The sequence below is a fragment of the Rana temporaria genome, chromosome 1, assembly GCF_905171775.1.
Source record: "Rana temporaria chromosome 1, aRanTem1.1, whole genome shotgun sequence".
NCBI lineage: Eukaryota > Metazoa > Chordata > Amphibia > Anura > Ranidae > Rana > Rana temporaria.
The window spans coordinates 436691026-436718201 of NC_053489.1; positions in this window are offsets into that span (position 1 = coordinate 436691026).

The following is a 27176-nucleotide window of genomic DNA, read 5'->3' on the forward strand; positions in this document are numbered from 1 at the left end:
AAAGAATAAAATTACATTTCTAACGCTGTGGAGAGCACAATATACAGGAGAAGGTCTCCCTAATGACCAAGTCCAGGCAAACCGGGCATAACCTGTGAAAGCAAAAGTTAGGCAGACTGTGAGTACATCGTCCAAAAGGAGCACTTTCAAAATCAAAAAAGTCAAAAAGAGAAAAAAAATAGAAAAACAGTTAAAGAGCAACAGTGTCCACGAGGGACTCATTTCTAGGGGGCTAAGTTCACTAGCCAGCTCAAAGGCATACGCTATCAGCAGGCCTTTTTACGGGGTTAACAAAACGTGTTCAAACAGTGTAGACACCTCCTGTGGGAACAGTCCTCCGCCTTGTAAGGAGATTGGAACGTCAGATCGCTGCAGTCCCGCCGGCAAATAACACAGTCAGCAACAACAGACTAGGCAGGCGACAGTCACTCATTTCTGCATCTTCTCCCCAAATCTTCACGCAAGGAACGCTCCTCCCTATCCATCCACTGCATGGCCTGGGCAGGTTTCTCAAAAAAGTGCACTTCATTTCTGGCTACCACTCACAGCCGGGCAGGATAAAGCATGGCATATTGCAATTCTAGGAAGCGCAACCGCTTCTTGACATCATTAAATTGCGCACACTGTTTTTGCACCTCCGCCGAAACAGGGAGATCTTGGAGTTGTCCATCACCAGAACATCCCCCAAAGTGCGCGCCTTAGACAAAATGACATCCCTGTCCCTGTAATGCAGTAGTTTAAACAGGAAAGCCCTGGGAGGGTTTTCAGGGGGTAAAGGCCTTAGAGGGACATGAAAAAAGGTTTGTAGAGATTCCAAATAAATCAAAAAAGGTGTATACACGTGTATAGCACAGGCGATTTCCCTGGGGCACACGCAGAAACACTTGGCTGCAAGAGCTGCTGATTGAATGGACTATATTGTCCTGCTTTGCTGATTATATAAGCAGCATTCGGATCTCTGCTCCACAGGTGCCTGTTTCTGACAGTGTGATTTGCCCCAGCTCCAGTCCTATACTTGGATTTTTAGATTGGGTTTATCCCTTGCCAACTACTCGGCAACACTCTATATTGTCTCCTCTTCTTCTGGGTAACATTGGACCCTCATTGCAGGCATAACTCTTTCCTGCTATTGATGGTCGATACACCCCTTTTTTGATTTATTTGGAATCTCTACAAACCTTTTTTCTTTAATATCTCCATATACCCCTGTGGAATGCTCTATAGACACTCTGGAGGGTTATATCCACCGTGGTGCCATAGATTATGAAATAATATTTATACATTGTCAAAAATCCCCTTTGTCTCATCCTGAGGAAGCCCAACGGCAAAACGCGTAGGCGACTTCAGAGGATTTTTTCCATATCTATCCACTTATATCGTTTTATGTATCTTTTATTGTTGTACAATTTTTTGTAATAAATTCATATTTTTATACTTACTTCCGTCTTGCCTCAAAGTCCGACCATCAGTTACTAGTCTTAGCAATTGTTTTTCCTTTCCTAACATATACGGATGTGGCCAATGTGAGTGCTTTCCTTGTGTTTTTTGTCCCTCCCCTCCTCCCTTTTTTTCCTGCCCCTCCTTCCACTCCCCCCTTTTTTTGAACTGCCCCTTCCAAACTGAGCACTTTGCCAGTGGTGGTGCATACAGCTGCACCATGCCTTCACACATCAAGAAAAAGGGAATGAACTGCTGCTTCCTCTGGAGAGAGGAATAACATTGGTGGTAATTGCTACAGTGCCCTCTTACATTGGTGGTTAGTAGTGTAGAGTATTTTTACATATGTGGTCAGCGGTACAGTGCCCTCGTACTTTGGTAGTCAGCGGTGAACCTTCTTATATTTGTGGTCAGTGGCGAAGTGCCTTCCTACATTGGTGGTTCAGAGTGTAGTGCCCTCTTACACTGGTGCTTAGTGGTGAGGTGTTGGAATTTCATTGGTGGTCAATGGTAGCACAGCTAAAACTGTTGGAGTCGGTAGTTTCTTATATGAGGCTCTGCTGCTCTAGAATGATGAAGGACACAACGTTGCATGGGAAATCAATCCTCCAACAGTCCTGCATCAGAGTAGTACAATCAGCTAAACAATTCTATTGCCTAAACTCTCTATATATACAATATTATCTGTTCAAACCTCAATATGAGCAACACCATCTGCTCAAGCCTGAGCAGTACCATCAGCGCAAACCTCCATCTAAGCAGTACATCCGTTCAATCCACCATCCAAACAGTACTGTCAGCTTAACTATGCAACAGAGCATTCCTAACAGCTCCAACTTTTCTCTAATTTCCCATAAATATGACATAAGGGGCCAGCCAGCAGCCCCAGTGACGGGATAGGCACTTTTAAATGTGAGTAGCCATTTGGCTAAGTTTTATTTTTGCTCATTTTTTAATAATCTAAATTACGCTATGGATTTTTCCATTGTTATTTCATATCCAGCCGAGACCTTTAAGGAGGAAGTCGTCTAATATCTCTATTTTAGCCTATGTGAGCAGGCATTATCCTGCATAAGCTCTCGTCATTAACTCTCTTTTTGAGTAAAGGAGTCAATGTGCTCTGGTAAGCAGATTACTTATCCAGTCACTTTGGGTGTTTATTCAAGTTTGGTGAAGGATCACTTCTCTATCAGTGTATCACAGCAAGCACGGAATGGACGTTTGGTGTTTTATGGACTTTGATCTATTATCATAATATTTTTTGTGCTTAAGATTGGGATTGAATATTATTTGCACTAATTGATATTTCACAATATTTTTTAATCATATGTTGTTTGATAATGTTTTGTGCACATTTGTTTATTTGATAAGGATTAGTGACTTCAGGATTTGTGCACATTTGTTTATTTGATACTGATTAGTGACTTCAGGACTTCAGGAGTGCAGTCCTATGATTTTCATTGTTATTTTTATTAATTATTAGCGCCCCTATCTTTTACAGGAAAAAGAAATCTCGCGCCAAATGAATTACACTAAATTATATACTTGATAAATCAAGTGACTAACTGAGTGAAGCTGCTCCCAAATAAAATCAGGTGACTGACTTGCATATATTGTATAGTGAGGTGAGGGGCGCTATATCAAAATAGTGGATGCGTGTCACAATGTGCGTTTGAGTAGTACACAGTGTAACTGTGTACCCAAATCTATGTGAAAAACCAAACAGATTATAGTCTAAACTCTATAAGTACAATAGTGCCAAATGCTGTGGAAAATAAATAAAATATAAAAAAAAAAAAAAAAAAAAAAAAAAAAAAAAATAATAATTTTTTTTTTTTTTTTTTTAAAGAATGTCCAGCAAATAAATAGTTAAGTGCAAAATGGATCCAGTGTTGTATCAAGTCCAGGTGCAAAATGCAAATAATCCAATCCCAAATCGCAGGGAAAAGTGCAAATGCTAAAGTGCTTGTGAATCTTCAAAATAGCCAAAGTGCGAGAAAGAAGTGATCCGCCTTCACCTATAGGTCACCAGAATAATAATGGATGGCTCCTTACCACACGGTGTTGACCAGATTACTTAAAATATGGTCGATCAGGCTTGTTTTAAATGAGGATCAGCAGGGTCTCATTGGGTTCCAATGTCAGCGATTGCAGCAAATGGTGTACCAAGAAAGGAGAAGAGATACCACCATAGTGTAAAACCATTTAATATACAAAAGTTAAAATTACAATGCCAAATGGCCTCTTACTGTTGCTGGTGCCCGTTCCCGGCACTGAGGCTGTAGGTGGTGGGGATAGTAAGACAAGATAAGAGATGGCCGCGTCCTGGTCCACTAGCGTGCGTTCCAACGCTAGTTGTCCATCAACCAGTGAGACCGGAAGTGCGTGGCTATGCGTGTGCGCTCGGATACCGCCTCGACGTCACGTTTCAGTTAAACCGTCTTCAGGAAGCGTATCCAGCACACGCAACAGACATTTATTATATAGGTCTGTTTATCAGCCTGTGGGAGGGGCAATCTGATCATGTGACAGCCTCTGTCCCAGTTACCAAAGCTCACATATTAAACACATTATGGCTGTGCAAACTGTCTCCAATCATAAATCAATACATACATGTATCTGCTCGCTGCTTAAAATACCTGAAATGTATCTTTGAATTCTTATTTGGACGTGTTGAATTTGTTTAAAACTCTGGCATTTTTAATATGCTATGCAATGGGTCCATAGTGTTCTGTGCGCCATCTAGAGGGGTTATGTGGTATTGTGCAAAATAGCACCAGTATTCTAAATCCATCTAGATGCAGTGCGTTTTTAGTTCTCCCAGTTATATTATTATTTAATATGTGTGCCATTTGCGTAGCCTGTAAATTAGTTAAAATAGGTTATAAAATAATAAAAAATAATAAAAATTATACAATCCTACTCGAGTAGTACAAGGAGTGTGTATGTAACTTTAGTTGTAAAACAATCAAAATTCTACACTCCAAGGCTCAGGTGGTGCAAGGAATGTGCGTTTTCCCTCTACCCTTTTGTTTTGTGTGAGCCCAATTCAAGATGGGTTGGCCGATGGGTGATGTGCAAACTGCCCAGCCCCTTAGAGTGGGGATCTCCCAAAGTCCTCTGGGTGTGTGTATGGAATGATGCACTAAACTGTTTGTTTGCTCACCCCATAGGTCTGCCGTTCACGCATCAGTTAAAAAACAATTAAGGTCGAGCTCTATATTGAGCCCTAGTGGTCGCATAGTCCTTAGACGATGTATCCATTGAGTCTCGTTCTGAGATACTGCCTTAGTAAGGTCAGTACCACGCCAATGTTTGGTAATCCTATCAATTCCATAGAATTTTAACAGACTCGGGTCCCTGTTGTGGTACAAGTCAAAATGCTTAGACACGCTGTGTTCTGGGTACCCGTTAATTATATTGGCCACGTGTTCGTTTATTCTGACTTTAAGTTCGCGGGTAGTCCGGCCCACGTATTGCAGAGTGCACGGACATTCTAGGACGTACGTTACAAATTTGGAATGGCATGTTATCAATGGTTTGATAGTGAATTCTTGTCCAGTTACACTGGACGTGAACTTACTGATCTTTTTTCCTTGCCTTTTTGTTTTCTTACAGGATCTGCAGCGGGTGCAGTAGTGGAAGCTGGATCCGTCCAGGAAAGTGTGTGGCTTTTCTGGAGGATCTGGGACATTGGTGGCTACCATATTTCTCAGGCCTGGTGCTTTCTTATAGATAAAGGTGGGATGTTTCGGCAGGATTTTGACCAAATCCATGTCTTTTAAAAGTATAGGCCAAAACTCTTTGACAATTTTCTCCACACTTCTATATTGCCTGTGGTAACCTGATATAAAAGGTACATCTTCTTTTCTGGGGGGTCTCACTCTAGTTTCCAAGAGGGACTCCCTATTCATTGCCAAGACTTCTTGCTGCGTTTTCCACAATGCATTTTGGGTATAACCTTTTTCTATAAACTTCTCAGTTAATATTGCGGCTTGTAGTTCAAAATCCGCAACATCATCGCAGTTTCGACGGATCCTCATGTATTGCCCTTTTGGTATTGCACCCAGCCATTTTGGGTGATGGCAACTTGAAATAGGCACGAATCCGTTGCGGTCCGTTGGTTTAAAATACGTTTTTGTGAGGACCCGGCTGCCCTTTTTCGTTAGCGTAAGGTCCAAAAAATGGCTGGAAGTCTTACTGGACTCTGCTGTGAAACTGAGACCGTAGTTGTTGGTATTCATTTTGGATAAAAATTGTTCCAATGATGCTTGGGGACCTTCCCAGAATAGTAAAATATCATCTATATACCTTCGGTAATATATAAGCGATGTAACATTGTCCTTAAAAATGGTCTCTTCCTCCCATCTGTTAAGTACCAGATTAGCTACACTGGGGGCATACCTGGCGCCCATTGCGACTCCTTTGATTTGCTTGTAGAAGTCTCCCTGGGCCCAGAAGTAGTTGTTTCCCATAGCTATTTTAAGACCCTTCACCAAATATCCAATTTGGGCCTGGGGTAATGAAGATTTTTCTTCCAAGGCCTCCTTTACTGCCAGAATTGCGTCTGCTTGCCGGATGTTGGTGTAAAGCGACTCTACGTCTACAGTTACCAACCACGTTTCCTCTGAAACTGTGATGGATGCCAACGATTTTATGAGTTCTTTGCTATCCTTGAGATAGGCTTTCCCCTGTACAACTAGGGGTTGGAGAAAGAAATCCAAATATTCTCCCACTCTGGAATAGAGTGATCCTATCCCACTGATGATGGGTCTTCCTGGTGGATGGGTCTTGTTTTTGTGTATCTTAGGCACAATGTAAAGGACAGGTGTGCGAGGTACTTTGGGCACTAGATAGTGTGCTTCTTTTTCCGTTAGGATGGATTGCACCTTCCCATCTTCCACCCATAGTGAAAGTTCTAATTTAAGTTTACCCAGCGGATCTCCCGTGAGTGGTAAATAGGTGTCAGTAGCACTCAGAAGACGGTCGATCTCTCCATAGTAGTCCGCCCTCTTGAGTATGACTACCCCTCCGCCTTTGTCTGCTGGGCGTACTACTATGTTTTTATTCTGTTCCAATGCTTTAATTCCCTCCATCACCAATTTGTTACTATGAGTGGTGCGTTTAATTTCCAAATCTTGGATTTTCCCTTGCACCATACTTTTGAAGACTTCCACATGATGGTGAGTCCCTTTTTGTGGATTGAATACCGAACTGTTTCTTAACCCGCTGTGTTGGAATCCTGTATTTTCTGTTTGGGGTTCATATGTGGTTTGTTTTGAAAAATGTTTTTTAATGTTTAATTTTCTCACAAATTTTTCCACATCTATGAAGGCCTCGAATTTATCCAGGCATTTGTTGGGGCGAATTTTAGACCCTGTGACAGGACTGTTAATTCTGCCTGAGAAAGGTCTACCCCCGCCAAATTGAAAATGCCTTCCCCTAGTTGTCCCTGGCTCTTTTTCTTCCCGGTTCCCCCTCTTTTGCCTCTGGTTCTGCGTTTATTTTCGGGGGCTGGGATGAATTGGTGGGAATCTTGTAGGGCTCGTTCCAGCCCCTCCATTCCCCCCCTGGCTGCTGTCCAGGGTGTTGTTGTCCCTGTTTGCCTCTATGGTTGCCCCTGGATTTGCCTCTAGGGGGTCTCTGGGCATACTGTTGGGGACCCTGATAATAGTTGGAATAGTTGTAATCCATTGGGCGATTGTCCAAGGGTGCAAACCGGTTGTGATTGGGTGCCATATATGGAGCAGGTTGATAATTATTAGGAGGTCCTGGATGGTACCCACTATTGTATGGGGGCTGGGGTGGGGGTCCCCTCCCACCCTGCTGTTGATGCCCTTGTGATGTTTTTTTCATTTTTTTGGGGGTAGAGGACTGGGTTTTGAATTTGTTAGCGGCTAAGGTAACTAAATTGTGTACTTCGATGTCTCTATCTATGGAGGAATCTTTGGAGCCAATAGGGTCAGATTTGATCTGCCATTTGTATACCTTGGAATCCTGGTAGTCTTTGGTATCCCTGTGGTACTTTTTTAATTTTTTGTTTTTTATATTCCCATCATATTTGGTCAGGTGACTTTGGAGGGTTTGAGCCCTCTCCAAGTACTCTTTGGATCCCATAAAGGGTCCCATAGATGTTTTGAGATCAGTGATATGGGCTTCTGTGATAACATTTTTAGCTTTACGTCTCCTGATCATTAATTGTAAGAGTTTTTGCTCGCAAGCATTAAAAAATTGGAACCATTCATCTGCTAGTGTGAGATCTTCCAAACCATCATTGGGGTAAACATCCCACCTCAGCCTCCTAGGTGTCTGGTTTTTGAGAATATACATCTCGAAGGATGCTATATCCCACCATGCCCTGATCTGCTTTTCCATGTTGAACTGGAGCTGTTCAACATGGAAAAGCAGATCAGGGCATGGTGGGATATAGCATCCTTCGAGATGTATATTCTCAAAAACCAGACACCTAGGAGGCTGAGGTGGGATGTTTACCCCAATGATGGTTTGGAAGATCTCACACTAGCAGATGAATGGTTCCAATTTTTTAATGCTTGCGAGCAAAAACTCTTACAATTAATGATCAGGAGACGTAAAGCTAAAAATGTTATCACAGAAGCCCATATCACTGATCTCAAAACATCTATGGGACCCTTTATGGGATCCAAAGAGTACTTGGAGAGGGCTCAAACCCTCCAAAGTCACCTGACCAAATATGATGGGAATATAAAAAACAAAAAATTAAAAAAGTACCACAGGGATACCAAAGACTACCAGGATTCCAAGGTATACAAATGGCAGATCAAATCTGACCCTATTGGCTCCAAAGATTCCTCCATAGATAGAGACATCGAAGTACACAATTTAGTTACCTTAGCCGCTAACAAATTCAAAACCCAGTCCTCTACCCCCAAAAAAATGAAAAAAACATCACAAGGGCATCAACAGCAGGGTGGGAGGGGACCCCCACCCCAGCCCCCATACAATAGTGGGTACCATCCAGGACCTCCTAATAATTATCAACCTGCTCCATATATGGCACCCAATCACAACCGGTTTGCACCCTTGGACAATCGCCCAATGGATTACAACTATTCCAACTATTATCAGGGTCCCCAACAGTATGCCCAGAGACCCCCTAGAGGCAAATCCAGGGGCAACCATAGAGGCAAACAGGGACAACAACACCCTGGACAGCAGCCAGGGGGGGAATGGAGGGGCTGGAACGAGCCCTACAAGATTCCCACCAATTCATCCCAGCCCCCGAAAATAAACGCAGAACCAGAGGCAAAAGAGGGGGAACCGGGAAGAAAAAGAGCCAGGGACAACTAGGGGAAGGCATTTTCAATTTGGCGGGGGTAGACCTTTCTCAGGCAGAATTAACAGTCCTGTCACAGGGTCTAAAATTCGCCCCCAACAAATGCCTGGATAAATTCGAGGCCTTCATAGATGTGGAAAAATTTGTGAGAAAATTAAACATTAAAAAACATTTTTCAAAACAAACCACATATGAACCCCAAACAGAAAATACAGGATTCCAACACAGCGGGTTAAGAAACAGTTCGGTATTCAATCCACAAAAAGGGACTCACCATCATGTGGAAGTCTTCAAAAGTATGGTGCAAGGGAAAATCCAAGATTTGGAAATTAAACGCACCACTCATAGTAACAAATTGGTGATGGAGGGAAGTAAAGCATTGGAACAGAATAAAAACATAGTAGTACGCCCAGCAGACAAAGGCGGAGGGGTAGTCATACTCAAGAGGGCGGACTACTATGGAGAGATCGACCGTCTTCTGAGTGCTACTGACACCTATTTACCACTCACGGGAGATCCGCTGGGTAAACTTAAATTAGAACTTTCACTATGGGTGGAAGATGGGAAGGTGCAATCCATCCTAACGGAAAAAGAAGCACACTATCTAGTGCCCAAAGTACCTCGCACACCTGTCCTTTACATTGTGCCTAAGATACACAAAAACAAGACCCATCCACCAGGAAGACCCATCATCAGTGGGATAGGATCACTCTATTCCAGAGTGGGAGAATATTTGGATTTCTTTCTCCAACCCCTAGTTGTACAGGGGAAAGCCTATCTCAAGGATAGCAAAGAACTCATAAAATCGTTGGCATCCATCACAGTTTCAGAGGAAACGTGGTTGGTAACTGTAGACGTAGAGTCGCTTTACACCAACATCCGGCAAGCAGACGCAATTCTGGCAGTAAAGGAGGCCTTGGAAGAAAAATCTTCATTACCCCAGGCCCAAATTGGATATTTGGTGAAGGGTCTTAAAATAGCTATGGGAAACAACTACTTCTGGGCCCAGGGAGACTTCTACAAGCAAATCAAAGGAGTCGCAATGGGCGCCAGGTATGCCCCCAGTGTAGCTAATCTGGTACTTAACAGATGGGAGGAAGAGACCATTTTTAAGGACAATGTTACATCGCTTATATATTACCGAAGGTATATAGATGATATTTTACTATTCTGGGAAGGTCCCCAAGCATCATTGGAACAATTTTTATCCAAAATGAATACCAACAACTACGGTCTCAGTTTCACAGCAGAGTCCAGTAAGACTTCCAGCCATTTTTTGGACCTTACGCTAACGAAAAAGGGCAGCCGGGTCCTCACAAAAACGTATTTTAAACCAACGGACCGCAACGGATTCGTGCCTATTTCAAGTTGCCATCACCCAAAATGGCTGGGTGCAATACCAAAAGGGCAATACATGAGGATCCGTCGAAACTGCGATGATGTTGCGGATTTTGAACTACAAGCCGCAATATTAACTGAGAAGTTTATAGAAAAAGGTTATACCCAAAATGCATTGTGGAAAACGCAGCAAGAAGTCTTGGCAATGAATAGGGAGTCCCTCTTGGAAACTAGAGTGAGACCCCCCAGAAAAGAAGATGTACCTTTTATATCAGGTTACCACAGGCAATATAGAAGTGTGGAGAAAATTGTCAAAGAGTTTTGGCCTATACTTTTAAAAGACATGGATTTGGTCAAAATCCTGCCGAAACATCCCACCTTTATCTATAAGAAAGCACCAGGCCTGAGAAATATGGTAGCCACCAATGTCCCAGATCCTCCAGAAAAGCCACACACTTTCCTGGACGGATCCAGCTTCCACTACTGCACCCGCTGCAGATCCTGTAAGAAAACAAAAAGGCAAGGAAAAAAGATCAGTAAGTTCACGTCCAGTGTAACTGGACAAGAATTCACTATCAAACCATTGATAACATGCCATTCCAAATTTGTAACGTACGTCCTAGAATGTCCGTGCACTCTGCAATACGTGGGCCGGACTACCCGCGAACTTAAAGTCAGAATAAACGAACACGTGGCCAATATAATTAACGGGTACCCAGAACACAGCGTGTCTAAGCATTTTGACTTGTACCACAACAGGGACCCGAGTCTGTTAAAATTCTATGGAATTGATAGGATTACCAAACATTGGCGTGGTACTGACCTTACTAAGGCAGTATCTCAGAACGAGACTCAATGGATACATCGTCTAAGGACTATGCGACCACTAGGGCTCAATATAGAGCTCGACCTTAATTGTTTTTTAACTGATGCGTGAACGGCAGACCTATGGGGTGAGCAAACAAACAGTTTAGTGCATCATTCCATACACACACCCAGAGGACTTTGGGAGATCCCCACTCTAAGGGGCTGGGCAGTTTGCACATCACCCATCGGCCAACCCATCTTGAATTGGGCTCACACAAAACAAAAGGGTAGAGGGAAAACGCACATTCCTTGCACCACCTGAGCCTTGGAGTGTAGAATTTTGATTGTTTTACAACTAAAGTTACATACACACTCCTTGTACTACTCGAGTAGGATTGTATAATTTTTATTATTTTTTATTATTTTATAACCTATTTTAACTAATTTACAGGCTACGCAAATGGCACACATATTAAATAATAATATAACTGGGAGAACTAAAAACGCACTGCATCTAGATGGATTTAGAATACTGGTGCTATTTTGCACAATACCACATAACCCCTCTAGATGGCGCACAGAACACTATGGACCCATTGCATAGCATATTAAAAATGCCAGAGTTTTAAACAAATTCAACACGTCCAAATAAGAATTCAAAGATACATTTCAGGTATTTTAAGCAGCGAGCAGATACATGTATGTATTGATTTATGATTGGAGACAGTTTGCACAGCCATAATGTGTTTAATATGTGAGCTTTGGTAACTGGGACAGAGGCTGTCACATGATCAGATTGCCCCTCCCACAGGCTGATAAACAGACCTATATAATAGATGTCTGTTGCGTGTGCTGGATACGCTTCCTGAAGACGGTTTAACTGAAACGTGACGTCGAGGCGGTATCCGAGCGCACACGCATAGCCACGCACTTCCGGTCTCACTGGTTGATGGACAACTAGCGTTGGAACGCACGCTAGTGGACCAGGACGCGGCCATCTCTTATCTTGTCTTACTATCCCCACCACCTACAGCCTCAGTGCCGGGAACGGGCACCAGCAACAGTAAGAGGCCATTTGGCATTGTAATTTTAACTTTTGTATATTAAATGGTTTTACACTATGGTGGTATCTCTTCTCCTTTCTTGGTACACCATTTGCTGCAATCGCTGACATTGGAACCCAATGAGACCCTGCTGATCCTCATTTAAAACAAGCCTGATCGACCATATTTTAAGTAATCTGGTCAACACCGTGTGGTAAGGAGCCATCCATTATTATTCTGGTGACCTATAGGTGAAGGCGGATCACTTCTTTCTCGCACTTTGGCTATTTTGAAGATTCACAAGCACTTTAGCATTTGCACTTTTCCCTGCGATTTGGGATTGGATTATTTGCATTTTGCACCTGGACTTGATACAACACTGGATCCATTTTGCACTTAACTATTTATTTGCTGGACATTCTTTTAAAAAAAAAAAAAAAAAATTATTATTTTTTTTTTTTTTTTTTTTTTTTTTTTTTATATTTTATTTATTTTCCACAGCATTTGGCACTATTGTACTTATAGAGTTTAGACTATAATCTGTTTGGTTTTTCACATAGATTTGGGTACACAGTTACACTGTGTACTACTCAAACGCCCCTATCTTTTACCCATATCACTAGGAGCATTCACTCTTTGAGGGGAGCAGCTTATTTTATTTACTACTATATATTTATTCACTTGGCACAGAGTTTTAACCCTTTATTGTGTTACTTGTAGTGCCTTAAGAAGATCTGCTACACATATCACATATTATACAAGTCCTATACTTAACGCTGGCTTATTTTCTATCATCATACTGCTTGGGACTGTCGGTTGTGTTTTGGCTGTTTGCTGCACAAGATCTTAAAGGAACATTTACTCTCAAATAAGCTAAGCTATATATGTCTCTCTTATGCAATTACTAGTTGCTACAGTATTCCTATTTACTACGTGCTTGACATAAGTTCTTACTTGTTAAAGGGCCAATGCCCTAAGTTACTGAACATGTTCGCTCTAAACTTTTCTATGCTAAGGGTTGAAGGTATTCCATACCCATTCCTTTAGTGGCCTAATGCATTGCTTTATGTATTAAGTGATATAATGTAGGGAACCCCCAAACTCCTGTTCCCTGACTGGAGTGATGCTTGGGGTCCCGTACTGATAGTCGCTTGCATTCAGAAGTGCATTGGAATCTTCACGTGTATTGCATACTTTTAAACGCTAGGGGTTGCTCGCATGTTGTAATACGTCCACGCCTAGAAGCTCAACGCATTCCTTTATGTGAGAGAGAGATGATGTAGAGAACCCCCAAACTCCTGTTTGTGTGGAGTAACGCCTGGGGCTCAGTAATGAAATCTCATATAAATCCTTGCTATCCGCAGTTGTGGTTCACTCCCGTTTACCAGTGCCATTACACATAGACATCAGGGGCCTCAATCTCTCAAAGGGCATCGGAGGCACAGACATGTTAGCACGACTCTCTCTCGTGGGCGGGCAATCACTTTGTCATTTGGCGCCAACATGGGGTGTGAACAACACCCCAGAAGCAATAGAATGAGCCCACAGCACAGCCAATCTGAGACAGAGACCCAAATTTGAACATAACAATTGGATCAGAGTGAGTTAACACTCTGATCCCTCTCTAAATTTAATTAGCACCGGTACTTGGAAGTAACCAGGCGCTACATACAGCAGGGGGTACTATGGTACCATATGAGTTGCTTTCCACAAGGAGTAAGATCAGCAGTAACTCAACTCGTAGGCAGGCTGCTTACAGTTTGTGATTTAGACAGTGGCTGACCCAGGCTTGGGAAGGGGTTAATATTCTGCACCTTTGTTCCCAAGCTTTTTGGGCCCTGGCTATCTGCCTTGGTATATAAAAGGAGGGGGAGGCCAGGTTCAGGGTCTCTTATTTTCCCTGTGCAAGAAGATGCTGTGACCACCATGGGGCACTGAGGGTGACTGCTTCGCCCAGTTAGTTAGTGCACGCTTCGCCTGCACACATTTCATGAAGGGCAGGACTCCATTCTGTCACTGGGAGTGAAGTGGCAGAGGTTTGCTGGACTGGTGGAGAGGGCATGTGCTGAGTAATGTCCCTTCTTAATGCAACATTCTACCAAGATAAGGTGTGTAGTGATGTGGGACAGCATTCTACAGAAGGACTATGTGTAATTACCTACTGCACACTGTGTGAAGCTCATCTCTAATAGCCAGGGATCCGACATAATGTTTAATTCTCACATGGCTGCAGTCCCCGCCTAGACCCGGGTATCGATGAGTGCAATCCATGTGAAATGTACCTTTGCATGCAGGGTGAGTGGCCCTGCCCACAACTTGGGGTAGTCAGCCAGGATAGGCTGCATATGCCCACAAACGGTTCTTAATACAGGAAACTCCTGCACAAAGGATTGCTGCACAGATCTATAAGGCCCCGTACACACGATAGAATCCATCCGCAGATAAATCCCAGCAAATGGGTTTCTGCGGATAGATCCTATGGTGTGTACACGCCAGCGGATCTGTTTCCGCGGAGAAATCTCCTCTGGGATGGATTCCAGCAGATCGGATATTTGCTGTGATGCACAACAAATCCATCTGCTGGAATCCATTCCAACGGATGGATCCGCTCGTCTGTACAGACTTACCGGATCCATTCGTCCAAAGGGATTCCCCGCACGCGTCGTAATGATTTGACGCATGCGTGGAATTCCTTATATGACAGCGTCGCGCCCGTCGCCGCGTCATAATAGCGGCGACGGCGCGACACGTCATCGGCAGAGGATTTCAGCGCGGATTTCAATGCGATGGTGTGTACACGCCATCGCATAGAAATCCTCTGAAATCCTCGAGAGGATTTATCCGCGGATACGGTCCGCTGGACCGTATCTGCGGATAAATCCTCTCGTGTGTATGGGGCCTAAGAGTTAGGAATTACACAGAGTGCACCAGAATTCAAGTAAGAATACACGTGCCTCTTGTATTTAGATAATTTTTATTTATCCCGGAGTTCCGCTTTAAAATGACCCTGTCACTACATGGTTACTTATACACAATGCGCAGGCTGTAAAAGAACAGGCACAACCCCTTTACTGCTCCCCAACCACTGTGCCACACTTTCTGCTAAGTGAAATATATACTCCTTTGCCACATGTTTTGATTTCTCCCATTGGCTCATAGGTCACTAAAGAATGTACAAGCCAGCTGAGGAACCTACAACATGTGGCGGGGAAACAGGTATTCAACACACACACAAAGGTTTGAATACTTGCAATGTACAGGGAGCAGCAAAGACACAATGTTTCAACACATGGGACACCGTAAAGATAAATGTAGAGCCTGTTCTTTTACCTCCTGGGCATTGTGTATAAATGACCTTGTGGTGACAGGGCCACTTTAAGTAATAAATAATATGCATACAGTAATTATACACTGTGGTTTCTCTTTAAAAATGTTTATAAGTTAGTGCTATAACCATACCCCTAAGTGCACCTATATTTCAGTAGGGTAAGGTGGGATGATTTTCCACCATGTCAAAAGTGGAAAACATAGCATGTAAAAGCAAGTGGCTGATAAAATCATTTCTGCACAATTTCCAACCATTAGGTTTAATGCAAATGATTTACCAGTGTAAATACAAGTACTTTTTAATGTGCTGTCATGGATGCTAGCAAAGGTATTTATTTTATCCATACAGTATTATTCCAGCGTTGGCTAGCCGATATGCATTACAATGGATTATGTAACCCCTTACTGACCACAGTAATCAATGCTGTGTTGTTCCAGATTAGACAGTAGCTAATTCCAGCTGTGAAACAGTTAATGGAGCTTGAACTTTACAAGCTTAGAAGGACATTGAGTGCCTGGGGCCTACGCTTTATGGCACTTATTTATCCTATTCTGTGCCAGTCATATAGAGCAAGAGGTTATTTCATTAAAACAATGACTTTCACACATGTTTCTCCATTCCAGTTCAGGTTTTTGTTCTGCCTGTGAATCATTTTGATTAATTTTCAAAGCAGTAATTTGTTTAAAGCAATAATGTGCCCAGTGTAATTTTATTTATTGTTTTATTTTATGGTTTATTAGACCATTAAACCCAAAAATATAAATGTCTTTACAGAAAGGTTATAGTAACATTTACACATTCTAGGGCCTTGTCAAATTGACATTTCTTCAAAGAGAAACTCCAGCATTTTTTCACTAACTACATATTTTGAGGTATGCTGTACCATGTTTCCATTAATATGTACTATGTACTAGCGATCTGTATTGTCCTGCAGTCACTTGGCCTTACAAAACATAACATCCCAAAGAGTATATAGCACTTTCCCCCAAAGGAGCTGCTGTTTTCCAGGGTCCCCTGTTCCAAGTACCCATCACTTTCCAAACATGCTACCTGACACACTGGGGCTAAAGAGTGAATATTTATTGCAAAATATTTAATGCACAAAAATTCAACAATTAAGGAATAAAAACTAGCAACAAACACTTCAAAAAGTACAGTATGTAAAATAACATATACACTTGGTAATAAATCAGACTAGTGACTGACCCCTTATTCCTATAATATGGGAGGTCTTCTTTAAGGGACAATCCTAGGATAAAAGTCCAGCAGTCTTTCGCAAACCCCACTACTGGCTAGTGTTTTGGGGCTCAAATCTGGCATTGGAGCGCTCAACATTAAGTCGGAACCTGGGTGTAGGTGTCTGAACGGTGTCCAAAGTAAGCAATACTGTTCCTTTAACCCCTTTGTGGCAGTTCCCCCCGACCCTTTAAGGAATTTCAGATGCCGGGAGGCGGGGCAGGGTTTATGATCATATGATTGGCTGTCACAGCGGTTACATGATTGGAAAGCTCCCGATCGCAAGAAGCAATCGGGAGCTTACTGTTAGCTGACGGTAACTGTGTCGGGAGCGTGCAGGGTGCATTCTCTCAGCACAGCTATGTTTGCTAATTGGTACACAAATATACAGCCTCTCGGCACCAAGGCCCACCTGCCGGGAGACCTCATATTTGCATACCATGAGCACCTAGGGGTTAAAGCGGAGTTCCACCCTAAAAATGAACTTTCTATTAACAGCTTGCCTTTAATGTAAAAAAAAAAAAAAATGTTTTACTCACTTCTATCTGGCTGTTACTAGGCACATTTCATAATCTGCCTAGTTCCTGGTCCTAGGTGGTTCAACTTCCTGTCCTAAGACCCCATTGCCTCCTGGGAAATGATGACACAAATTTTCCAGGAGTCTCTGGGCATTACTGTGCCTAAAAACCGCCCAGCATGCACCTCTCCCTGAAAACCAGGAAGAAAAGGGAACTGTGCTTCACATGCCCACACATATGATGGATACGGCCACAACATGAGCTGGAGGATATAAGGCAAGTGTTTGCAATGATTTCTGGAACGATTGGGGAGCTATTAATATGTTTTAGGGACTATTTAATGTGAGTAATTTTAGCTTGCAAAAAAAACATTATGCCCGGAACCCCGCTTTAAGTAGGGTGTGGTAGGATATGGCCAGCATCTTTTACCAACTCCTAGGGTGATGATCTTTCTCCTTAATCCATACCTTTATTCTAACTACATCCAGGGCTCAGCAATGTCACATGCAGTGTATCCTCTCCACAATCAGGTCGTGACACAGGCTTAACAATGATGTGCACACAAACCAGGAGATGTCCACTTCTCACCCTCCTGCATCCCTGGCACTGTAGCAAAATGACCCCACAGCAGCTTCTACATTGTATGTGTGCTCCACCATGTCTAAAAGCATCTCATGATCAATTTTTTTTTAAATCACATTAGACGATATCAGCAGGTGTGTAACATCATGAGCCACTGGCTTTAGCCTACATACGACTCATCTGTACAATGGATGTCTTCAGGGGATAAATGATAGGACTGAAGACGTCAGTTGTACAGATGTTTTTATATGTGTGAGTATATTTTCTTTTAATAAAGTATGTGGTTTGCCAGCAACCATACCAATTATGCTCTTATTATTTTGCTGATCAAAGCAAAGATGCAATGATGAGAGATCCATTTGGGATTCTGTAGACTGGTAAACATTAAATTTGATTTAAATTTAGTGAAACAGAATTTAAAAAAAAATAAGTTTTTATTGGGTTAACATAACACAATCAAACAGTAATGCCTTCCAAGGCATTTAAAACCCTCTTTTTGGGATGTCAAAGTTGGTTATAATGGATATATTGTAGGAAGAAAAGTGAAGCAGAACACCAGGCACGCCTAACACTAAGTTGGAAAGGGTGATCACAATCCCAGCTCAAATAATCCTTGTCTAGATTTTCCTGTCACTCCCGTGTGGCCAAATGTCATCATGCTAATGGGAAAGCCTGACACATTTCATTATTTCCACATCCATTCTGACTTACAACAGCCTCTATTTATGTCGTCTCTGGATTTCTATCTTGTAATTTCTGTATGAGATAATATACATTCCTTTAATGGAGGGAAATTCAATCAGATTTTTTATTCCACTTCAGCAGACATTTGTAGGATTTGTATCACACATTTTTAAGAACGATGGCCCAGATTCTTGTACATCGGCGTATCTCTGCGGCGGCGTAACGTATACGATTTACGTTACGCCGCCGCAACTTACACGGGCAAGTGCTGTATTCTCAAAGCACTTGCTCCGTAAGTTGTGGCGGCGTAGCGTAAATCGGCCGGTGTAAGCCCGCCTAATTCAAATGTGGAAGGGGGGTGTGTTTTATGTTAAACTACTGTGACCCGACGTGATTGACGTTTTTGCGGAACGGCGCATGCGCCGTCCGTGGAACTTCCCAGTGTGCATTGCTCCAAAGTACGCCACAAGGACGTCATTGGTTTTGACGTGAACGTAAATGACGTCCAACCCATTCACGGACGACTTACGCAAACAACGTAACTTTTTCAAATTTCGACGCGGGAACAACGGCCATACTTAACATTGTAAAATATGGTACTACAGCGCTACTATGTGAAAAATTACAAATGGAAAAAACCAAGCAAAAATCAACAAATGACAAAAGCTGCGTATCATAAAGGTGAACCAAACCAAACAGTAATTAAAAAGATAATGTTAGCGCTAATATCAACTAGTGCAAAGTGAATACAGCATGTGCTATTAAGTAATATTTTCCAAATAAACAGTGAATTCAAATAAAAAACACACTTGAAAAACTTCTATCAAAAAAATGTGTCAGTGAGTCCATAATGGGTTAAGACACAGTGTGAATCAGCCAGCGTTTCCCTTTCACTGCTTCAGATAGATACACAGACTTTCAAAAGATCCAGCCAGATACTCCGGGATATGTGGGAGAAAAAAGAAAGAGAGGACAAGCCTCCTAGTGCAATATTGTAAAACAAGGAGAGAGGACAGGGACTACACCGACGGTGTGTGCACTCACGGATCCGCCGGTTGAAACAAGCTCATGATCAAGTTGCCGCTCAGTGTGATGGTCTCCTCACTCGGATCATTGTCCCGTCACATAGGCTCCTCCCCCACGCGTTACGTCACTCGTCACGTGACTTAGTCATGGGTCGTAACGCGTGGGGGAGGAGCCTAGTTGATACTAGCGCTAACATACTTAACATTGGCTGCACTAGTTGATATTAGCGCTAACATACTTAACATTGGCTGCGCCTCATATAGCAGGGGCAACTATATGCCGGAAAAAAGCCTAACGTAAACATCGTAACTTTACTGCGTCGGCCGTGCATACGTTTGGGAATTTGCGTATCTAGCTAATTTGCATACCTAGCGGTCAAAAAAAAATGCAGTTAAGTTCCGACGGCGTAAGAGACTTACGCCTGTCGGATCTAATGGATATCTATGCGTAACTGATTCTAAGAATCAGACGCATAGATACGACGGGTCGGATTAGGACTTACGACGGCGTACATGGCGCTGCGCCGTCGTAAGTCCTTTAAGAATCTGGGCTGATGTTGGTAGTCAGGAGATAGCGTGGCCATGGTGGTATAATATAAACAGAAGGAACAATAACAGAATTTATTGTTGTATCGTTCATATACTGTAAGCTTGCAATCACACCTGCACAGAGCGCAAGCAAAGTATTCCTGGTGATTTTTAGGACTTTGAGTGAGGTAAGCACTGTAGAGCCAATAAAATAACAAGAGTAATTACAGTATATATTTAATTCAAGTAAAAATAAGCACCTTCACCCCCTCTGCAGTGCCACAATCTCCCCCTGCCTCCAATCTCCCTCTGCCTCCAATCTCCCCCAGGCCCCCTGCCTCCAATCACCCCCTGCCTCCATCGTCCCCTGCCTCCATAACAGTCTGTGGTGCCACCAACAACCCCTGTCTCCATCCCCCATCCTCTGCGGTGCCACTATCCCCCTCTGCGGTGCCACCAACACCCCCTGCCTCCAATCACCCCCTGCCACTAACACCCCCTGCCTCCAATCCCCCCTGCCTCCATGCCTCCCTGCCTCCATCCCCCGCTGTGGTGCCACCACAGACACCATCACCCCCTGCCTCCAATCTCCATGCGCAGTTCCAAGCCGAACTGATCTCGGCTATTTTTACTGGCACATTCCAGCAACCACGGACATTTACGAACGGGGGAAAAAAGTGCCCGTTTTTACGAACTGTCCGTAAAAATACGGACGGTTGGCAACACTGGAACAGGGACAATTATCAAGAATGAGATTCTGCATATTGGGAGTAGTCAGACATAGTAATACATGGATAAATTCGCTGAAAATGTGTAAATGGGGGACTAAGTGAAAAAAAATTAATTCAGCATGTTGGGCGTAGTCAGGCATGGGGAAATTAGCTAAAAAACACTCAAGAGCTATTAATAAAAGCCCAAGTAAACAATTCCTTTCATGCAAAAAATATGTATATAATAGAAGCACATTTGGTTTAATTTAGTATTACTTGCTTCATTATGAACTCTTGCTTGTGGAGAAAAAGCTATTTCAGTGATTTTTCCTTGTTAGCAAAAATGATCATACAAATAAATCAGATGTTCCATCTAAACCCTAACTGTATAACATTTAGTTTGCTAAAGTACTGTTATAATTTTTTTTTTAACTGTATTTATCTTTTTCTTTTTTATTCTTTTTTTCAGCTCAGCTCGGTGTTACTGATTTTCTCCAACCTTTTTCAACGACCTCCTGTCTACATTCACTTGCTCCAGCATTGACTGCAAATCTTTGCTCTGAGGCAATTTACTGATAGTTAGTGACAATAGTGGACCATGCCTGCATAATGTGTGTCATCTCTGCTGTTTGTACTTTCCATTAGGAGCATATATTACATGGTGACAATGCAGGAGGATACATGGGAGACAGCTGTCACACTATAGGAAAAACCTGAGCAAGGGCCCTCATGACAAGATCACCCATAGAGATGAGCTTGTGTTTGTTCTGCACCGGATCTGTTTTTTTTCCTTCCTGGGCCAATGAGCTGCAGGCAAGGGATCTTCCTTCCTATAGCTGCCATAGAAAAACAACGGGAATGCTTGTAACATCAGTGACTTTATCTGGCTACATGGTGATTAAAGTGATTAAAGTGTTTGTTACCCCAACCTTTCATATTCTTGATATGTGGATGCTGTACCATGTGCCTGTGTTGCCAATTGCTAGTATTTTTACTGGCATCCAGTAAATGCCAGTGACAGGAAAAGGTTGCCAGTAAAGAATATGGCTGTGATGCTCAGCTCGGAGCTGCGAATGCGCAAATCCGGTGTTCTGCTGAATAAGTTCCCCCCGGCGGATAAGGACTGCGCAGGCATGAACTGAGCTCCGAAAATAGGTGAAACTAGTAGAGTTAAGAGTCGGCTCTAGAGGATGCCTGCGCAATGCTAGTGCTACTCTGCAAGGGGCGGGTGCTTTTGCAATGTTGATGGAAATAGTTATTGCAACAGGTCCAGGGGGCCGTGGACCTTGCTGTAAGTGGCCAGTCGGCCTCACATCCTCGCTTCGCTCGCTCGGCCTATTTTTGGAGGCTTAGTTGATGCCTGCGCAGTACAGGGGGGTCCAGAGCAAGAAGAGTGCCTGCTACAGTGTGTTCAGGCAGTGCAACCCAGGGGCTGAGCGGAGTAGCCAGAGCCTCGTGTGCAGATCTGTGGGATAGGAGCAAGGCAAGTCAGTAGCAGGACTATCAGTGCTGTTTGGACTGAAGTGGAATGAAGGGACCACCTGGTGTGGAAAGAGACTGTCACTCAGGTGGGGACATACCATGTCAATGAGCTGTCATCATCATATGTGCTGCTGCACACTGCTGTCAGTGTCACTGTGGGAGTCAATTTCATGTGTGTGGGCCTGGCCATTCTAATTTATTTCGCTCCCGAGTCCTTCCCCTAAGCTACTTACTTACTATATCGAAAATAAAATAAGAAATATTTTTTATGCATTAATATCTACTTTACATCACAGTGCGAATTGCATATTGTGCTTGTTTTGTAGCCTAAATACTGAAATTTGCACTTAAAACAGATTTTGTAACTTTGCCAGTAAAAACTTGACTGTTCCATTAATTTTTGGGTGTAGTGTCACTAAATTTCAATTTTGGTAGGTTGGCAACACTGTCATGTGCTTGTATGAAAAAAAGTATCCTATTCTCTTTGTATTGCTTCCTTTGTGTGAAATCCCTGATGTTCCTGCTAGTTCCTCTGCTTTCCTATTAAAAAACTGACCACACTAAGCAGGAGAGCAAACTGTGGTCAGTTCTCTAGCTATGCTGGGAACTCGGTGTACTCTCCTTCAATGATCAGACTTGTCCTGAGATGCGAACAGAGGGAATGTAATCACTTTTTTTAAAAAAAGGGGGGAAATGGTATGTATAATGTTTTTCTTTTTTTTTTTATCTATACACAAATGGTTTGCCTTTCATTTCTATTTCAAACTGAATGGGTTGTTTTACAGTGTAAGCCAGTGGCCATATGAGATCAATGATGTCATGCCCCTTTGTAAATGTCAGCTGTGGGTCAGGGAATTCCGTGCCCATAGCTCACTGGACCAGGAATGCCAGCTGACTTTCGGGTTCTGGATTCAGAGGGTTGTTTTACAATGTAAGTCAGCGGTCATATGAGGTTAATGATGTCATGCCCCCTTGAAAATGTTAACTGTGGGGCGGGGAAATTCCATGCCTATAGCTCATTGACCCAGGAATGCCAACTGACTTTTGGGTTCTGGATTTAGACCCAAACTCTGTTTGGAACAAACACAAGCTTATTCCACCAGGTATTCAAATACATTTGTATATTAAAATAATGTAAAAAAAAGTTTACAATTACATTAAATGTATTTAATTTAAAAAAAAAAGAGTACATAGGTTTAGAACCCCCATCACATTTATACAGTCAGGTCCATAAATATTGGGACATCGACACAATTCTAATCTTATTGGCTCTATACACCACCACAATGGATTTGAAATGAAACTAACAAGATGTGCTTTAACTGCAGACATTCAGCTTTAATTTGAGGGTATTTACATCCAAATCTAGTGAACGGTGTAGGAATTACAACAGTTTGTATATGTGCCTCCCACTTTTTAAGGGACCAAAAGTGATGGGACAATTGGCTGCTCAGCTGTTCCATGGCCAGGTGTGTGTTATTCCCTCATTATCCCATTACAAGGAGCAGATAAAAGGTCCAGAGTTAATTTCAAGTGTGTTATTTGCATTTGGAATCTGTTGCTGTCAACTCTCAATATGGGATCCAAAGAGCTGTCACTATCAGTGAAGCAAGCCATCATTATGCTGGAAAAAAAACAAAACAAACCCATCAGAGATATAGCAAAAACATTAGGTGTGGCCAAATCAACTGTTTGAAAAATCCTTAAAAATAAAGAGCTCAGCAACACCAAAAGACTCGGCGAAAGACCACAGAAAACAACTCTGGTGGGTGACCGAAGAATTCTTTCCCTGGTGAAGAAAACACCCTTCACAACAGTTGGCCAGATCAAGAACACTCTCCAGGAGGTAGGTGTATGTGTGTCAAAGTCAACAATCAAGAGAATACTTCACCAGAGTGAATACAGAGGGTTCACCACAAGATATAAACCATTGGCGATCCTCAAAAACAGGAAGGCCAGATTAGAGTTTGCCAAACAACATCTAAAAAAGCCTTCACAGTTCTGGAACAACATCCTATGGACAGATGAGATCAAGATCAACTTGTACCAGAGTGATGGGAGTAGAAGTGTATGGAGAAGGAAAGGAACTACTCAAGATCCAAAGCATACCACCTCATCAGTGAAGCATGGTGGTGGTAGTGTCATGACGTGGGCATGTATAGCTGCCAATGGAACTGGTTCTCTTGTATTTATTGATGATATAACTGCTGACAAAAGCAGCAGGATGAATTCTGAAGTGTTTCAGGCAATATTATCTGCTCATATTTAGCCAAATGCTTCAGAACTCATTGGCCCGAAGCATACTGCAAAAGCAACCAAAGATTTTTTTAAGGGAAAGAAGTGTAATGTTGTGCAATGGCCAAGTCAATCACCTGACCTGAATCCGATTGAGCATGCATTTCACTTGCTGAAGACAAAACTGAAGGGAAAATGCCACAACAAGCAGGAACTGAAGACAGTTGCAGCAGAGGCCTGGCAGAGCATCACCAGGGATGAAACCCAGCATCTGGTGATGTCTATGCGTTCCAGACTTTAGGCTGTAATTGACTGCAAAGGATTTGCAACCAAGTATTAAGAAGTGAAAGTTTGATTTATGATTGTTAATCTGTCCCATTACTTTTGGTCCCTTAAAAAGTGGGAGGCACATATACAAACTAGTGAAAAATTATACTACAGAGCTATTGTGGTGAATACAATGGAAAAACAACAACAAAGATAACCAAATAATTATAGCTGCATACATAAAAATAGTGTACTAAACTAATAAAGATGTGATGTGATGAAATAATGCGCTAAAATCAACCCTATATGCTGTACAGTGATAAAGGTGAATAGTTATGAACCTAAATAGGTAATACATCAGCTGTGATAAACCAGAAAAATGCCAATGTGATAAAAGCAACAATAAGCAAATCATAGTCCATACATCTGAACTGGGTAGGAAGTGATGGTAATCTCCTGTGGTACTAAATTCCTTCCACCCTGCTTCACCCGACCACTTGCATACAACACTTCCTTGACCAAAAACAACTGCTCATATGGAAGAAATAAACGACAAAACAAGACATCATTGCGCAATATGAAGCGCCAAATAGAGAAAACACGATAGCAATACGATCGCACTCACGAATCCTCTGGACAAAACAGACGTGCAGCCTCGCTCAGTGTAACGATCTCCTCATGCGGTGTACGACATCTTCGATCGTGGGGGAGGAGCTGAGTATCTATATTATGTTGATCAGTGTTATATAAAATGTAAAGCAGACATAGCACTCAAAGTGAGTTGGTGTGTAATATGTACAGAACAAGGCAGCGTGTAATATGTCACATGCACAAAGAGGTCATCCTAGAGTACACTCAGCATACTCCCGAATAGTACCTGCAGCAGAGCTTAGCGTGTCTGCAGTTTCATAGAGCAGAAGCCATGAAACAGGATTTAAGAAGCAATCTCCATCTATGCAGTTTAAAGCTAATAAATATGTCCACTTAAGAATATACTCCTACACAGAAAATGTAAAGAATTTGATAGACTAGTGAGTTACGTCCAAAATTGGTATGTGTTTATATTTATATTTAGATGTAGTGTTATATTTCAATATATTTGAAGGTTTTATTGGCATTATAATGCAACGTCTGCTTTATAGATTTTAGTCTACATTTGAGATATCAATCATTCCAATTGTAGAAGTATGTGAATACTAGGCTACTAAATATACAGTGTGAGGAAGTATAAAAAACACAAGTAAGAAAGCCCAGTTAATGATTCACTAGTTTGCTAGGGGTAAATTACTTTAGCATGGCAGGTTGCGCTGGCAGTCATTTTACTAATTCTAGTAAAACCTATTAAACGGCTTGAAACATCACACCCAGTATATGCATTAGTGGCACAGTAGCACATGTTAATATTTATATATTCCACTTGTGCAGGGTTGCTGGTTGGAGAACTGCACCTGTTCAAATATTAAACCAGGAAGAAATATTCAGAGAAATGCATATTTTTAAGGAAAGTTAAAGTTCAGATTTTGGAAATGTAATTTAAGGACATAGGACTTGTATATTAAATGAAAATGTGTACTTTGTTACTTATTACTTAGCGCTGGCAGGCATGTAATCTACAGTATATCTTCAGAACAAAAATGTATGCGCTAATAGCTGCTAAAATTCTTACATTGTATAAATGGTTCATTCTTAACGGTAAATGCTTTGATTCACCAAAGTCCATTAACAACATAATAAACCTTTTAAATAGGTATAAAAAAAGAACCCCAAGATCTACAGAAAAAAGTTTTAGGTCACCACATCCCTGAGTTTTATGAAAAAACAAAAACCCCCTTGAAGGATGGGACTTTATAAGTGACCAAAAAGTATTGTAAAAAAAGTTTTTTTTATAACAAAGGAAATCATTTTATTGTAAAAACTAAGTCATAGAAGAAAGTAATGTACAATTTCATAAAATATAAAGGTTATGATACATATAAAGACAGGTGTAAATTCTCAGATGAACCCAACGTTTCCGGCTTTATGCCCTTCTGCAGGGGGTTTTGTAAACAGACAGAGTCAGGTGTCTATTAAAAAGCATATGTCATTATAATAATAATACATATAAGAAAGTTAGAAGAACAGTCACAGGCAAAATAGATCACGTACCAAAGAGTATCAAGAACCCAAAAATATAGGATCTATGGGAGTCCCATGTAACAAAAAGAGGCTTGACGGGTATACACTAATCACAAAGGTGTCCTCAAAGCAAACATGGATGTCTCAGTGAAGGTCCAAAAAAGGTCCCCAGCAGAAAGAAATCAGATAAGAATGATCTGAAATAAAAAGCAAAATACAGTGGAACCTCGGATTACAAGCATAATCCATTCCAGGAGAATGCTCGTAATCCAAAGTACTCGCATATCAAAGCGAGTTTCCCTATTGAAGTCAATGGACATGAAAATAATTTGTTCCGCATTGACTTCAATGGCATGCAATACCACATGCGGCCAGAAGCAGGGGGGAGCTGGAGACCCGCGGAAACGGCCAAAAAGGCCCAGAGGAAACCTCGGCAAACCTTGGAAAGACTTTGTTCCCGAGATTTGCAGAGGTCAGCTGTGTTTGCATGCCGCGAACGGTTCTTCTTCTTCTTCTTCTTCTTATT